Genomic DNA, 16,493 nt, shown 5'->3' with positions numbered 1-16,493 from the left:
ATTTGAAAGTGTAGAGACTATCCTCGGTGTATATTGTACGTGATGTATGTAGCTACCAATTGCCTCTTACTTGCGAGAATCATGAAGGGACATACGCAAGAGTCGTGATGTCTTTTTTGATGTGAGGACTTTTTGAAAGACACATGTTGTTATAGTTAACCAGACACTAGGTCATTGTATATGATACCCCCATGTAGTACTCTCTACCCGATATGTGTAGACATCATTACCATACCTTGTAAAGACGTATTTTTTTGTATATAGAGGATGGAGATCCTCACAGTTGGTATCAAAGCATAGGTTGTTTTTAGAGGGATCAGAGTGGAGTAATACATAGATTTAGTCAATACAATCTCCAATGCATTGAATAAGGTAAAGATTTAGACATCCTCCATAGATGATTCGCATGCTTATGAATCCAAAGGGGAGGATAAAAGAAGCTTGTACGCCCTAGAAACTGTGAGCTAATGATGAAAAGAAAGAGATGTATATCCAAGGAGCTATCTATCAAAAAGCCAATCTCTTAGTTGTCCTTCTTCTTGAAGCGCAAGCACTGGCTGCAATGGTTGCATCATCTCTATAATGACCTCCAAATCGACCTATGATGCAATTCCAAATGATCATGTCTAACTGCTTAAGGAAACAAAAAAACAATACCATGCCCATCAATTACATCTCATATGTAGTGAATTCTAAGCACATAAAGGTTATAGACCTTCCTTGACTGGGATAATGCAAGAGGCACTACATCAATGAATGCTCTCCAGAGTCAGAGTCTCCCTAGTTTGGGAACCAACCCAACCAACGTAGGTGGTGTAACAAAGCTTTCGAGTCTTAAATGACAACAGTAGCATAATGAGAACCCCTGATTTTGCCATTAAAATGTCCAAAAACTCGATGACCCAAAATCCATATGGTTATGCACGCATTCTGCCCAACATACGAGTCCATGGCTTTGTTTGTGCCACAAAATCAAGTAGAAGCATTGCCTTCCTCTCGTGAGGACATGTTAATGAATATTAAAAATAAAATCTTAGGCAAGTAAACCAATTCTTACTTCATCAGATAGAGGACTTTTATGTCCGCTTTTGTTTTCCACACGCATTCTAGGAGTTTAGACATGAAAAGATCAATCTATTTGCGAGACCAAGGCAGCAAAGGAAGGTAGAATTGCACATACGCCACGATTATAAACTGCCCTATTCATAGACATACATGCAATGGCCATGTAGATAGCTTTCAATATTTAATTCTGTGATGTAGCTTTTGCATCATCCACTCGGTCTCTTCTTTGAGATAGATCTCCCATCCAATAGGATATCCAAGATGTCTAACTATCTAATCAGGTGGCACAATTTGTCCTAGCCAAAGTATCTATGCCAATCATAATTTTTCAGCGATAACAGCTTTGATTTTGCAAAGTTGACATTCAGCCCAACAGTCAATCCATAAAGTGGAGCTTGCATGAGAACCCTCACATTAAGCTCTGTGTTCCAAAGAAAAAAGAAAGAATCATTGGCATGGGCTTGAGCCACAAACGTGTTTTTCCATCCCCCATGGAAATTCCATGCAGCAAGCCATCCTGTGACAGCTTATCCATGTGTACGAGCATCGGATGCGTAACAATGGCATATAGCAGGGCACTGAGAGGACAACCCTATCTCATAGATTTACCTAACTTCCAAGGAGCTGAAAGTTCTCCCGAAATGCATTTCGTTGTACCTTCTTAATATAGCCAAAAAAACAACATTTTTCATTTCCTGCGCTTCTGCAAGCCAACAACATTTAGCATACATATCCACCGAGGTGTTGCCAATAAGGAGCTCTTTTCTTAACCCCTTTCTTGCAATCTCAGCATGTATTTTTCGTCCCTTGACCGTGGCTCTTATGCTGCTTCAAGCTTGTCAAACACTTCATGTGCTTCTGCAAGCCAACCACATTTAGCGTACATATCCACCAAGGTGTTGCCAATAAGGAGCTCTTTTTCTAACCCCTTTCTCGCAATCTCAGCATGTATTTTTAGTCCCTTGACCGTGGCCCTTATGCTGCCACAAGCTGTCAAATTGCAAACGAATGTGACAACATCTGGAGAGAGGTCATCAAGTTGCATCTGTTCAAAACAGTTGAGTGCTTCATCAGCATGCCCGTGTTCCGAATATCCTGTTATTAGTGCAGTCCATGAGAACACCTCTCTCACTGGAAGGAAGTTAAACACTTCCTGTGCTTCTGCATGTGAGCCACATTTAACATACATAACGACCAAGGTGTTGGCTTTATGGAACTCTTTTTCCAACCCCTTTCTGGCAACCATAGCATGTATTTCTTGTCCCTTGACTATGGTTCCTATGCTGCCACAAGCTTTCAAGCTGCAAACAAGTGTGACAGCATCTGGAGAGATGCCCTCGTGTTGCATCTGTTCGAAACAGTTGAGCGCTTCCTCAGCACGGCCATGTTCGGTAAATCCTGCAATTAATGCATTTGTTGAAACTACAGTTTGAACTGAAAGCCTGTCAAACAGTTCCTGTGCTTCAACAAGCAAACCACATTTAGCATACATATCAACCAAGGTGCTCTCAATAAAGGGGCCTCCTTCCAACCCTTTTCTGACAATCTCAGCATGTATTTCACAGACCCTGTCAGTGGCACCTATGCTGCCACAAGCTTTCAAGCTGCAAACAAATGTGACAGAATTTGGAGAGACACCTGCATGTTGCATCTGTTCAAAACAGCTGAATGCTTCTTCACAACACCCGTACTCCCAAACCCTGCAATGAATGCATTCCATGAAACTACATCTCGAACCATGAGCTTGTCAAACACTTTCTGTGCTTTTGCAGGAGAGCCACATTTGGCATACATGTCAACCAAGGTGTTGCCAATGAAGAGGTCACAGGCTTTCAAGCTGGAAACAAATGCCACAGCATTGGGAGAGATGCCCTCATGTTGCATCTGATCAAAACACGCAAGTGCTTCATCTCCATGCCCGGACGCTGCATATCCTGCTATTAGTGCAGTCCATGAAACCACGTCTTGAACTGGAAGCTTGTCCAACACTTCTTCTGCTTCTGCAAGCAAGCCACATTTAGCATACAGATCGACTAAGGTGCTGCTGACAAAAGAATCTCTTTCCAAATATCCTTTTCTGACAACATCAGCGTGCATTTCTCGGCCCCTGTCTTTGGAACCTATGCTGCCACAAGCTTTGAAGCTGCAGATAAATGTGACAGAAGTTGGAGAGATGCCTTGGTGTTGCATCTGTTCCAAACAAAAGAGAACCTCCTCACCATGCCCATGTTGGGCATATCTTGCGATTATTGCAGTCCACGAGACTCGGGAGCTTGTCAAACACCTCCTCTTGTGAGGGAGCCACATTTGGCATACATATCAACCAATGTGCTACCAACAGTGCTGCTGTTGTTGCTGCTCTGATTGTGCTTTTATCGTACAAGGCATGTATTTCGCAGCCTATTTCCAGATCTTTAAGTGTAACACAAGCCTTTAAGTAAGGACACGAAAGCGTACCTAAAGAAGGGAGTGCCTTCTTTCAGCTAAGCATCTCCCAACGAGCACCACCTCCGCCACCACCATCGCCACTGCTGTTGTTCTGATTGTGCTTTTACTTCTGCTTTCTACCGAGTCTTAACATACCTTGAACCCAACTTGCACTGTGGCATCCGTCCATCCATTAGTTCTGGCACTTGGCTGGCGCCAAGCGAATCAGAGGCAGTCCCAATCTAATGGAGAGAGAGAGAGATGCCTCGTTTCTCTGTAAGTGCAATGGCATGGAGTGTCTCCTTATATGGTCAACATATATATGGGTAAGTCTTTGTGGCTGAACGGGCGGGCTACCTAAATTTTGTACCCCTCTCCCCAAAAAAAATAGAATACTTGGGTACCCTTCCTTATTCGCGTGTACAAGTGCAAGAACAAACATGAAGTTAAATTCATACTCTCACTGAACATTCTAAAATAAAGTGTTGTTCAAAATCTATAAATCTTTTCTCAAATTTTAAGATATCAATATATCATCTAAAACAGAAGACTTTTGGATGATAAAAGCAAATGAATAACCATGTACACAATGGAAATGCTCCGTTATGGAAATGATAAAAGTAAATGGATAACCATGTACACAATGGAAATGATAAAAGCAAATGGAAAACCACATTTACATTGTCAATGGAAATGCTCTGTTATGGATACAATGTTGACATCAACCAACTCTTGGATGTTGGCAAAAAAATTGCAAGGCAGATATTGTCCTAGATGATGAATGAATATGACCACACGACCGGCAATACCTGACCATCAATTAATGATGTGAAATAACTTGGCACTTCGACAAAAAACTCTTCAACCAACAGTTTGGCCAAAACACAGATCCATATAGGAAGATTGACAATACAACACGTAACTAAATGACCAATGTCAAAATGCAATACAAAAAAATACATTAAAAAATGTACTAATTAAAAAAAAACAAATCCAGTGCAAGTAATCTAGATCGAGTAGACGTAGACACAGGATGACCAACCAACAAAAGACAATGACAGACAAAGAGGATAAATGCGTAGTCTACTCCATCACGTGCTCTAGGAACAAGAAAAAATACATTTGAGTTACAAAAGACTACTAAAAAAGAAAAGCAGTGCATGCTAGAAAACCACTGAGTAGAATGAAGAAAGATGTTGAAGCCTACAAACCCTTCCAACGAGAATTTCACATTCTCCATTTTGCATTCAACTACAAACATAGTTATAGCTAGAGCATTAGAGCAATAACATACATCATTAGAAGAAACAACATCTGATAAAGGGTATAACAACTTGAAAAGACATCCGACACATTGCACCAAATACTATTATTTGAAGCATCATAGAAAAATATAGAATCTAAATTTCTGTATTGTACTCAGATCTTTCTTGAACAATTATTGCATAAGTTTGTATTTACAACATGATTAATTAACAACAAATGAAAACTTGTCATGTACTTTTTTTGAAGAATTAATCAAAGCTCTCACATATACATCAAGCATAAACCATAGACTTGAATCAAATTGATATGATAGAGCATAGCATAGCATAAAACAAGAAAAACTAGAGCAACATCACCATCCACACACTATTGGGTGCAATCTCCCCCCTCAAGCGTGTAGCTCCCACTCCACGGCATGAGTATTTTTTAAGAATTTTATTCAATAAATAGCTCAAGGAGCTAATAATGGTTGTGCGTACAAAATTACGCTTGCTTTTTCCACTTTTACAAAATTAGCTCAAACACTAGAGCTTGTTCACACACTAAGTGTAAATAATCAAAACTCTTTTAACATATGTGCTAGTAATATAGCAACGCTACGTAAGTACAAGCGTGCATAAATAATTTGTACAATCATTTGGCACGTGACCAGCAAAATAATACGAAATAATAATATTCCAAGATGATATAGATAAGACCTCCATGTGCGACACGTGCACTACATATCACCTATCTCACAAACATAAACACATTAGTTATTTTAATTAATTATCCTTATCTACAATTAATCCCAATATAAAATGTTGATAGGAACAAATACACCACTTGTTTCACTACGATGAGAGTATCATTATACACATCACCTAGCATGGCGTGAGTTACCACTTATTACACTTTAATTGGCATGGCACATCAATTGCATAAACCACTTATTATGCTTCGATCGTGTGCAGTTGATTAACACAATCCACTTGTTTCACTTTGACCACAATATAATTTTCAAGCATGGCACTACTTGTTACACCTCAACAACATACACCCGTCAAGCATGGTATCAAGCTATACCAATAACACTAGGTAACCATTATTTAATGCGGGGTCACCCATGATACTAATTCACTAGGATGGGACACTAGCGTCCGGCGTCCTCGTACAACTAAAGAGTGGACATTATATGTAACATCCCTCCTTCTTGGATAAGTAACTGACCTCAGTTACTAGCGTCCGGCGTCCTCGTACAACTAAAGAGTGGACATTATATGTAACATCCCTCCTTCTTGGATAAGTAACTGACCTCACTTGTGTATTTGCTTATTGCGAGCAAAGGAGATCAATTGTCTTACCATATACAAATTCTAGTATGTTCTCTAATTATGACAAAGAGATATTGTATCAAGGACTTCTATGTGTAATAAATTCTAGTATCCCATACCACTAGGAATTATCTCACATAAATCTAGAGATAAGTATGTATCGAAATCCTTTATTAATCTCGTGTCCCATACCACAAGACTAATACATAGTGAAAATTTCATAAAGTATAGTTCAAGATGGAAGGGCTAGTTCTTCTAAGAAGTTCTACTTTTGATGCATAAAAACTCTCCTTGAAATTTACAAAAAGTCGTAAATAAAATTTGTTGAAAAAAATAATCATATGAAATTAATATTTTACCTCAAGAGTTGGAGTAGTCGTCGTGGTATTCTTCTTCTTCATCATCGATCATATTTAGTCCAAGTGAAATAAATTTTGACTTCCGTGGATAATTCGATGCGATATGTCCAATCTTGTTACACCTGTAACACTTCTTTGAATCATCTTTATTAGCTTGGTGAATCATGTACCTTGGTGTTAATATCTATGCTTTTGTCATTAAGAGATGTATCAAATGATTTTGGAAAGATTTTAGGCTTCAAAAACGTTGATGTCGAGGTTTGAGGAGTCACTGCTTCCTTGGGGGTGCTTTTTTTTGGCAAGCAATTTTATAGGTGAGCAGTCTTGTGCAACTGGCAAGCAGTTGAAATCGTAACACATGGGTACCTCTTGTTCCCTACTCTCTTTCACTCTATCTCACACACACACAATTCACATGTAGACTCTCTTTGCAAGATATCGATAAAAGTCACTTCCATCAGGAGACATTGAATACAAATTCCATGGAAAACACCAATAAGTGTGCTTGGTTGAAATCGTAGCACATAGGACATTTCTCTCTCTCTCTCTCTCTCTCTCTCTCTCTCTCTCTCTCTCGATATTGACACATTTCAAAATTTTGCAAGATATTGATAAAAGTCACTTCCATACATGAGAACGTGAATACAAAATCCATGGAAAACAACAATAAATGTTTTTAGCCAATGATATAGTCATCTTTGTGACTCATATTCCATGTGAAGCACCAGTACTACTTGAAGTTGTATGATCTTGTTGGTTTATGTTGGGTCGTGGGTGGAGGTCCCCCCTAATTTGAATACTAATATGGGTTGGTTATGTAAGGCTGTGGTATACCATAAGGGTATGGCATCATTTCTACTCCTGGTGGTGGTGGATAGTAAAAAAGTTACTGAGATGTAGAAGTAGCACTATGTGGTACATATGAAATATGCCCTGGCAACCATTGGGGTTGTCCACACCAAGGTTCCTCCAATGAAATTTGAGGTTGCATGCTTGCTTGAATAATTTTCTTGGATTCTTTACCTTGAAACCACATGGAACCCAGGTCTATGGGCACATCTTGCAAATGAGCCAACTCCTGATTATAGCATAGCCAATCATTTTCTATGCTTATACAATGTCGGCGAAGCTCCTTGCATGCCTTAGCCATGACACCAGTCCCTACAAAGTAATCTAGTACTACTTCCCCTTCCATTGTGAAAGTACCAACCACCTGCCAAAATGCAGAAAAACTTAAGATCAATGTCTTACATTGTATCGAATCATTACCAATAAAAAATGCGTAGTGTGTATTCTATACCTTGCAGTCTCACAACGGGTCGCTCAACGGCACCTCGTAGTGGTTGATTATCTATCCCCCTAATATGAGTGACATGCCTTCCTTTTAGGCAGAGTGACTCACTCAGGAGGTCAGTGTAGTTTGTAAACCCAAAGGTCATAGCAGATGCGTCCTCACCGTTCACTCTCATATATGTTCGAGGTCAAACGCTTGGTGGTGGGTGTCAAACAAATACCCCAACAATCAACATTATTACCTGCACACTCATGACATACACCGCTTGTTTGAATAATAATTTAGAGTTTTCTTTTAATTTCCCAATACTAGAAGAAAAGAAAGTTGTGGTTCATGCCTCTTCAAAATCTATCCCATCAAAGTGACGGTAGCTCTCTTGCAACTCAAGATATAAAGTGCATTGTAGAGCAAGATCATGTGCTTTGGCTGTCTCCACCACATCATCAAAATGATCACCAAATGCAAGTGCTTACAAAGGTTCCATCCTCTCTTAAGAACTCATTGCCAAGAACACATGCAGCCTCAACAAGCTCTTTATTCCAAATGTTCCAATGAGGGACTAGCGGAGTGTCCCTGTCTATAGGCAACCCTGTGGGAAAATCTTCCCACACCATTGAACATTCTCTCAAAGATGAGGGTTGGCTTCCTATATTTTTGAACTTGTTCAAGCCCCCAACAAACTTTGCCAGCCCATTGTAATGCACGGGAGCCAAGTTTATATTAGAAACCTGTTGGAACTACAAATACTTATGTTCAAAATACAAGTTGGGGTTTTCATGCACTTACTATGAGATGTTTATCCCAATTATATTGTCGGCTATTTCAGTGATGTTTCCCAAAATAGCCATATGCTTTAGTGATATATTTCGCAACACTTGTATATAAAAAAACCAAACATGGTTACACAATTAAACACATGCTTTAAAGGAAACGATTGAATAGCTATAAAACAAGGTTAGTGTCCATTACTACTTAGAGGACTGGTACTCGTGCAGACTTCATAGCATTCTCTCCTTTAGCAATGGTTTGAACCAACTTTCCCTTTCTACAAAAACAGAGCAGCCATGCATTACACTCTAAAACTTTACTAAAACTAACTTGCACTTTTTGCATATAACAGATGAAACTTACTCATTTGAAGGCAAGTTGGAGCGGGCAATGAGTTGCAACTTCTCGATTGTGAGTTGTTGCTACTTCTCATGCCAATCCTAGTACTTAAATACCAAATCAAAGAAATCCTTTCCATTTGAAGGATTTGCAATGGCTGCGAATGTGTACCCCTTTTTCGTGAAAATCATCTATGTTTCCTTCAAGTAATTCTAGTACACCTCCTCCTCATCTTTTGTGCATTCCCCTTCCTTAGGCAATCCTCTCATTTTTGTTTGAATCATCTTCTTGAAGTCGTCGTGTTCTTACAAACCAAGATGGAAAACTTTAAGAAAACCTGAGCTAAAGAAGTACCGTCTTTGAATTAAATGTTAGAGGCATGCACAAATATTACCTGAAAAATAAATTGGGACAATGGTGCCATTGGGACACTGTACCAACTTGGTTTGTCCACTTTTTTATTATTGCGAGCAACTATTTTGGTTGCCTACTTCCGTTCATCCTCTATTATCTTCTGTAGAGCAGAGTATTCGGGTTTACTAGACCGAAATGTTGTATTTAAAAAATATCTTGGCCTGGTGTGTGTGGTACATGCACACGAGTCACCCTGATGAAAAATAATAATAATTAATAGCTTCAGAGAGAATACTTACATACAAGACATCGAACATCTATATTGTGGAATATTTATATACCTATTGAGGTTTGCGAGGTTCATTAATAGCTTTGCCTCTTCTTCCTTTTTGTGAAGGAAATGACACATCGAGCTTGAGGATACATATCCCTTAAATGTAACCATTCTATGTATCCAAGAAAATTATATTGGAGCTTTCAAGAAGATAGAAAACATTCCAAATAAAGAAGTGTGAATTTAACTTACTTGTTTCAATGGTATGAAGCCATGGCACAAGTCTATGGTTTCCATTCCAAACAACTAAATTTTTCTTGGTAAGGTGAGCCTACTTCTGTGTTTCTTTGATATTTTCATCAAACATATTCGATTGTTGCCACCAAAACCCATTCCTCCATCTCGGGTCCTTCGGGTTATGATCTGCGGGGGCTTCCCCAAGAAAAGTCTTAGAAACAATGAACTCTCTCATTGATGGCATATAACCGGGCCTATTGAAGCTCTCTTCAAGTTCCAAAAGATGATCATCTGTAGTTCGAATGGCTGGATTCACACAAAGCTTGTTCAATGGTATAGGTGGTAGTCTCACATCATCGACAAAGTGTGAAGACAACCAATCCTGCAACATCTCAGTTTGCACCAACCTCCCAAAATTTTTCGATAAAGAGGGCAAGTTCTCGTCCTCCTCTTCCACCAATTTCCTGACAACCCTTTTTCGAGTGCTCTGTGGGGTAGAGGATCCTACTACATTTGTTCTTTGGACCACATTTGACACAATTTCACTTGGCCTTACATTTTCAGTGCTCTTAGACAATGTCGGTTGAGAAATGTTAATGATGTCTGGTTGCTAACGAGCTTTTTGAGATTGGGTTGATGAAGCCATTCTACAACATAAAACATTGCAAATGAGTTTAAAGGTAAGAGGAGAGGTGACTTGTGTGTATTACTAGTGTATGGGGGATAGAGATACATACAAGACGTGAGTGTATTTGTACATGAGTGTGTTTTAGTATGTGTGCGTATACCAAAGTGTATGGGGGAAAGAGAGAGAGAGAGAGAGAGAGAGAGAGAGAGAGAGAGAGAGAGAGAGAGAGAGAGAGAGAGAGAGATGCATAGAGATGTAAGTGTTCAAAAATGATAAAAGATGGAGAGATAACATCACCTCCTTGCTCCTTATGGTGGTCAATACAAAAAAAAGACATCAAGATGCCCTTTTGTATAAAAACATAAACTAACCATTGTTAAATCTAACCCAACCCAAAACCTAACCTAACCACTCCATGGTGTGTGAATCTATGACATTTGGCGTAGGCGAATCTATGACATTTGGCGCGGGTGAATCTATGACATTTGTGTAAAAACATCCACCTACATACAAATTCTGGGCATAGACTTGATCCAACATCATCAAAAGAGTAACATGTGCATCTTAGCCTCTATAGAAACATGAGGTGAACAACCACATCTTGACATAGAAGTAGTTGATAAAGAATATACACCAAAAGAATATGCATCAATAGAAAAAATAATATTCATTCGATAGAAAAGTTGTAGCCAAGAGTAATAAACTAGCCTTGCTACAAGGCCTTCTCAACCTGAGCAACAACTCTTCCTAAATGTCTACCGAATGTGAAGGATAAGAATGCAACATGGATCTACAAGAAAACCCATATTTCATGCAAGCAATGACATGCAATAGATGGCAAGTGAATTAGTAGTATCGTTTCACATGGCCTTAGTGATTCTTTTTGTTTTGATGTACGTGGAGAGAGAGAGAGAGCGTAGTGGAACGATGCACGAATGCTTTATGAAACAAACGTTGCCGTCAATGGTTGAAAAGCAAAATGAACGCTGCACACATTAACACTGCCTTCAATGATCGAAAAGCAAAATGAACATTGCATGAGTGCAGTGCCTCTAGTTATAGCACATGAAAGTAGTGACGTGGCCTCTATGTGCCACGTCATATTGACAAAGTTCGGCAATATGATATGGCACATAGAGGCCACATCACCCTCCATTTTAACCGCAACATTACGTTATAGCGTTGCACCGCCTTAGTGATGACAGTGGCGGGGGCCAACACAGTGACAAAGGTCTTAGTAAGGAACACGGGCATTCAACCAGGACTCCTCTTCGGTGAACATCTTCTCTGAAATCTTGCCTTAGATTCAAGGAGCCAAACCATGCATCAAAGTAGGAGCGACGATGCTTTGTAGGAAGAATGAGGTTCTAGAAGTGAGTGTGGTTTTGTATGATCCCTCCTATTCATTGGGATATGCACGAAACAAAACAAAGGTTGACGCGCTGCACGTAGTAATGAACGCTTCCATGTCATTGGCCAACCACGTCATATTGCCGATGCTTGACAATATGACGTGGCATGAACTTGGAGAGGTTGGCTTAAATAATATTTTTGAGGTTACTCTAACTCCCAACTTCCAAGCAGTAGTTTAATATGAAGCTAGTGCATATAATCCAAGTATTTTATAAGTATTTCTTTAAATTTTATTTGAGTGCATGTAAGATTTACTTGTCTATATTCAAAGCTATACATTTGGAACTACCTAGGTTTGGTTGCTCTTTGGCCGCAATGTTGGGTGCCTAGATTGACTTCTCTTGTTGGGATCTAGGCTTCTTGTTTTTTGGTGTCTTTTAGTAGTTACCTTCTATATAGCCTTCCTTAAAAATATTTCCATTTTTCTTTTCTTTGTTATCCTAATTTTTAGTTGATTTAGAGTCATTGCTTATGATTTGTTGTTATTTTTTAATACTTGATATTTTCTTTAGATATCTTATATATCTTGGCCACTAATTTAAATGAACCTAGCTTTAATCATGAGAAGTGGGGAAGGTTTTTCTCCTAGCTTTAATGAACCTTATGTACATAGGCACGGCCTAAATGTTTTGGGATTTGCTTTTAGTGATTGAAACATATTAAAATTGATTATCTTGTTGTTATTGCCATGCACTTCTTATCTTTGCTATCTTTTTTGAGCGATAAATAAAGAAATTAGTGGACTTGTGGCCACTAATTTCTTTATTGTAAAAGTGTAGTTCAAGTTAGTGATTTGGGGGTGCTTAGTATTAGATTAGGTTTAGTAAAAACATGGGAGACTTTAGTTTGGAGTAGTAGGTAGATATAATATTAGGATGAATATGAGTTTGGTTGGCTATAGTTTTGTTTTGGGAATTCGTCTTTCTCCCTCTTGTTTTAAAATGCAAGGGCTCCATTTTTTTGCTTTTTGGGCTAAGCATTGAATTCAGCTAAATATATTTATATTCTTAAGCAGTTTTTGCATGATTTCATCATTTATATAAATGTTAACACGCTTGATTCTTTGTTTATTCAATTATCATTTGTCTTATTAAATGATCCATTGGTAAAAGCATCCATCCCAACTCTAGTTGTAATGCTATTGCTCTTGAAATCCTCTCTTATGAGAAGTAAGGGTCCCCAACCTTGCCTCCATTAGTATCACTCTAAGGGAAGCTATGCAAATGGATATGGAACAAGGAGGGAGAGAACGCCAGCACCAGCACCAAAAATGAGTCGTGAAACATATGCTCTCTCTTTTGTTTGATCATGTTTACTCTACAACATCAGTTACCATAGTGCAAGTCATCCTTCTCTCGTATCTCATATGCCTCATTATCTACATAACAATACCACTCCCCACCACCAGTGAAACGCAATGCACATGAAAGCAATGATGAGCTCACGGGCAAAGAGAAATAAAAGAATAATAAATAATGTAAAAACATTTTTTGGTAAAAATTAAAATTTTAACACTTTTACTTTTTGTAACACAGTGAAGTTAAAATGGTTAACATTAACACTTACACTAACCTTAATACAAACGGTAACGTAAATGATATTTGGTAATTATTTATTTAGGGCCTCCTAACTAGTGATTCTCTCTCTCACACACATGCACACATCCCTCACTATCTCTCTCTCACACACACATCTCTCTCTCTATCTCTATTATGGGAGGCTCTGCTTATTTTCCCCAACAATGATACATGTGAGATGAGGGTGCCTTTGAGCAATGGCAAAGACTTTGTGAACAAAGAATTTCTTATTTGAAATCTTTACCTTCACAGTTCAACGGTTTAGAGGCAATCACAATCACAGAAGATAAAGAGACACATGTTGCCCTTGTTCCACTTCAAGATATAGAAGGCAAGGATCTGCAATTATGACTTCTTCCATGGGAGCCGATTTCTAGGTCAAGGGAATGAAATTGAATGTTGTTTTGTTTTCAAGATGTCTACTAAAGGACCAGCCTCAGGTGTCAAACTCGTCAATAGAATGAGGTGTTCAGGGAATGGTGATCTAAGAAGAGCTTGGATCCAATTTGACCACACTAGACGCATCATGGATTGGGTAACAATGGCTTGTCACGTTTATGATCCAAGGTAGTAACAATGGCTTGTCGCTATTTTGAAAAAAAATAGTTTTTTGCTATTACCTCTTTTAGCATATTTACTTTTAGTTACAGCTTGCAGGAACTTCTAACTATTGCAGCTTGCGAGATGAAAGAGGAGGACAAGACTTCCCAAGTATTGTTTTGGGAGTGCATAAATAATGTCATGGTGGCACACGGATTATAAAAGGCAGACTTCTTTGGTTTCATGGGGCAGATGAAGCCCAAGCAAATTGGAATGCCATTAGAGAAGTCTACAATGAAGGATAAGAAATGAAAGGTCAGGAACACTCATGTTTATTTCATTGGACACAAAGCCTAAATATACATACCGCAAAGTATTTTATAAAGGCCTTCCAAGGTGTGCATAAGAGCATGTGTAAGAAGTGGTGGACCGAGTCAACAAAAAAGGTTGCACTAGCTCAAGGATGACTTACTACCGACAATGGTGGCATAGTGAAAATGTAAAAGATTCAGATATACCTGCCATGGATCTTTGGCTAAGCTGGTGTGGGAAGTGCGCATTGCACATTGGAGTAATGTAATTATTTTGGTATGTATAAGAACCATTGTCTTTATTTGATGTTTCTAATATGTCTCTAACTATTGCATAGGTGGAGAAGAGCGGTGATCAGTTATGTACACCACGAACAAACTTGTCAGAGTCTAAACATGGAAGCTGGTTAGCCAGTGAGGGTTTTAAACAAAAAATAACACTCTACAATGCATGTGTATCAGACATGGCTAATGCTTTATTACAGAGTGCAAAGAAAAATTCATACATGATGGGCAAGCATATCGAAGCATTTCCAAGTCTTGAAAAGCTCATTCAGAGGGCAAATGCGCATACTCCAAGCCTAGCACAAGTAACACTGTAGGCACACCTATGTAAAAGGCCCCAACTCCTTTGGTGTGCCCAGGTGATAAAAAATCAGCCTGACACAAGAGACAATAACGTGCACGTAAGAGATAGGAAAGTAAGAGATAGGAAGTCTATTAGACGTCGCATGAAAATAGCCTTCTCTCATGGATGAAGATGTGGACACAAGAAATGAATCAAGTGACAAAATCATAAAGGAAGCACCTATACACGACATTTTGGGAAATTAGGAGAACTCCAAAGGGCAGCAAAGTAAAGTGTTTGGGTTATATAGGTAATAGTAAGTGTGGTCGCATAATTGTAGGATGTGCAAAAGGAGTACCCACACCATCTTTTTTTTCAACAAGGTCCCATGCTACTGGGAAAACTAGTAAAATGATGTGGTTTTGCAATAATGACATCATGCATACATGGGCTGTGGGGATAAGAACATTGACCATTCCCCACACAATGTGCCTACTATAGTGGCTGAAGGCACAATCTGACAGTTGAGGAGGTAAATGCATTGGTTCTTATAGGGTATAACTTACAGAGTAAGCCATTGAGAAGGGAGCAACAAACTCCATTGAGCTCAAGTCAACCAAAAGTTCTTAGAGAAGAGACAAACACATAAAAAAATGATATGTCACGAGATGGTCATCGCACAAGATACAGAATAGACATTTCAGAAGAAGTTGCACAAAGGATCAAGAAAGCACTAGACATAAATGCACAAGTTACACAAGTGTAGGTGTTTCAATTTGCCAAACATGAGGCTTTCACCATTGAGACTTTTGGAGAAGGTTCTCATGTGGGAAGTTATGATGTGCATATCAAAATGCATCCATCATGCTCATGTCCATATTTTTTGGGAAGGGTCAACCAGTAAAAACCCCACTTAGCATGAAAACACTTGTACTTTGTGTGCATGAGAGTCATGGGATTGAGCCAAAATGAAAATATGTTTATCCACCAAACCAATTTTGACAGAAAGGAGGTAACCGAATGTCTATGCAGAGAATGAACCTACCCTAAATTGGTTTAGTGGATAACTCATGTTCCTAATTTAATTTTAGAGATGTATGGGATGTGCAAAAATGTTTTGGGGTATCATTTTATTGGAACAATTTTAATGGAGTAATTTTATTTGCGCTTATATCATTTTATTGGGATGTATCATTTTATTGGAGTAAATTTATTTTGCTATTGTGATAGAGATTGAGAGAGATAGATAAGAGAGACAAAAAGAGAGAGAGAGAGAGAGAGAGAGAGAGAGAGAGAGAGAGAGAGAGAGAGAGAGAGAGAGAGAGAGAGAGAGAGAAGAGAGAGACACAGATAAAGAGAGAGAATATTTCAAACAAAGAAAAATGATATACAATGACTGCATTGTACTTGAATTTAGAGTCATTCAAGTATCGCAATGGAGAAAGGGTATGGCATGGGGATGAACATTTCAGGCGTGGGTAGCTGTAGGATCTTCAAATGCTAACATTATGTGATACGTGAGAACATCATGTGGTGCAAACGCTTCTTTTATCACGAGCAAGTATTTTATTGAGAGTGTTTCTCCATGTGCCTTGTGTCCTGTTATGGCATATGGTAATTTTTATGGGAATATGGACTTGTGGTACCATATACCATTGACGGCCCTTCTGGCATACTTCGTAATAACGACGTAGTGTTACTGTGCTTTTTGTTACATTAATTTTGACGCCTATTGTTGTAACTATTTCGTTAGGATCTTT

At 38.7% G+C, this 16,493-nt stretch overlaps 1 long non-coding RNA gene across 1 annotated transcript; it reads right to left on the bottom strand.

Moving 5' to 3' along the window:
- Nucleotides 1–661: 661 nt before the first annotated feature.
- On the bottom strand, nt 662–3,811 carry LOC147637208 (uncharacterized). The gene is made up of 2 exons (XR_015266352.1): nt 3,523–3,811; nt 662–1,486 (listed from the first exon to the last, which is right to left on the bottom strand). It is a non-coding gene; the product is annotated as an uncharacterized LOC147637208 (long non-coding RNA).
- Between the last annotated feature and the right edge of the window lie 12,682 nt (nt 3,812–16,493).

The sequence above is a fragment of the Cibotium barometz genome, chromosome 7, assembly GCF_041138505.1.
Source record: "Cibotium barometz isolate CiBa-2024 chromosome 7, ASM4113850v1, whole genome shotgun sequence".
Taxonomy (NCBI): domain Eukaryota; kingdom Viridiplantae; phylum Streptophyta; class Polypodiopsida; order Cyatheales; family Cibotiaceae; genus Cibotium; species Cibotium barometz.
Note: the sequence above shows the minus strand (reverse complement) of the source record. Positions and strands in the feature narration are given on the sequence as shown.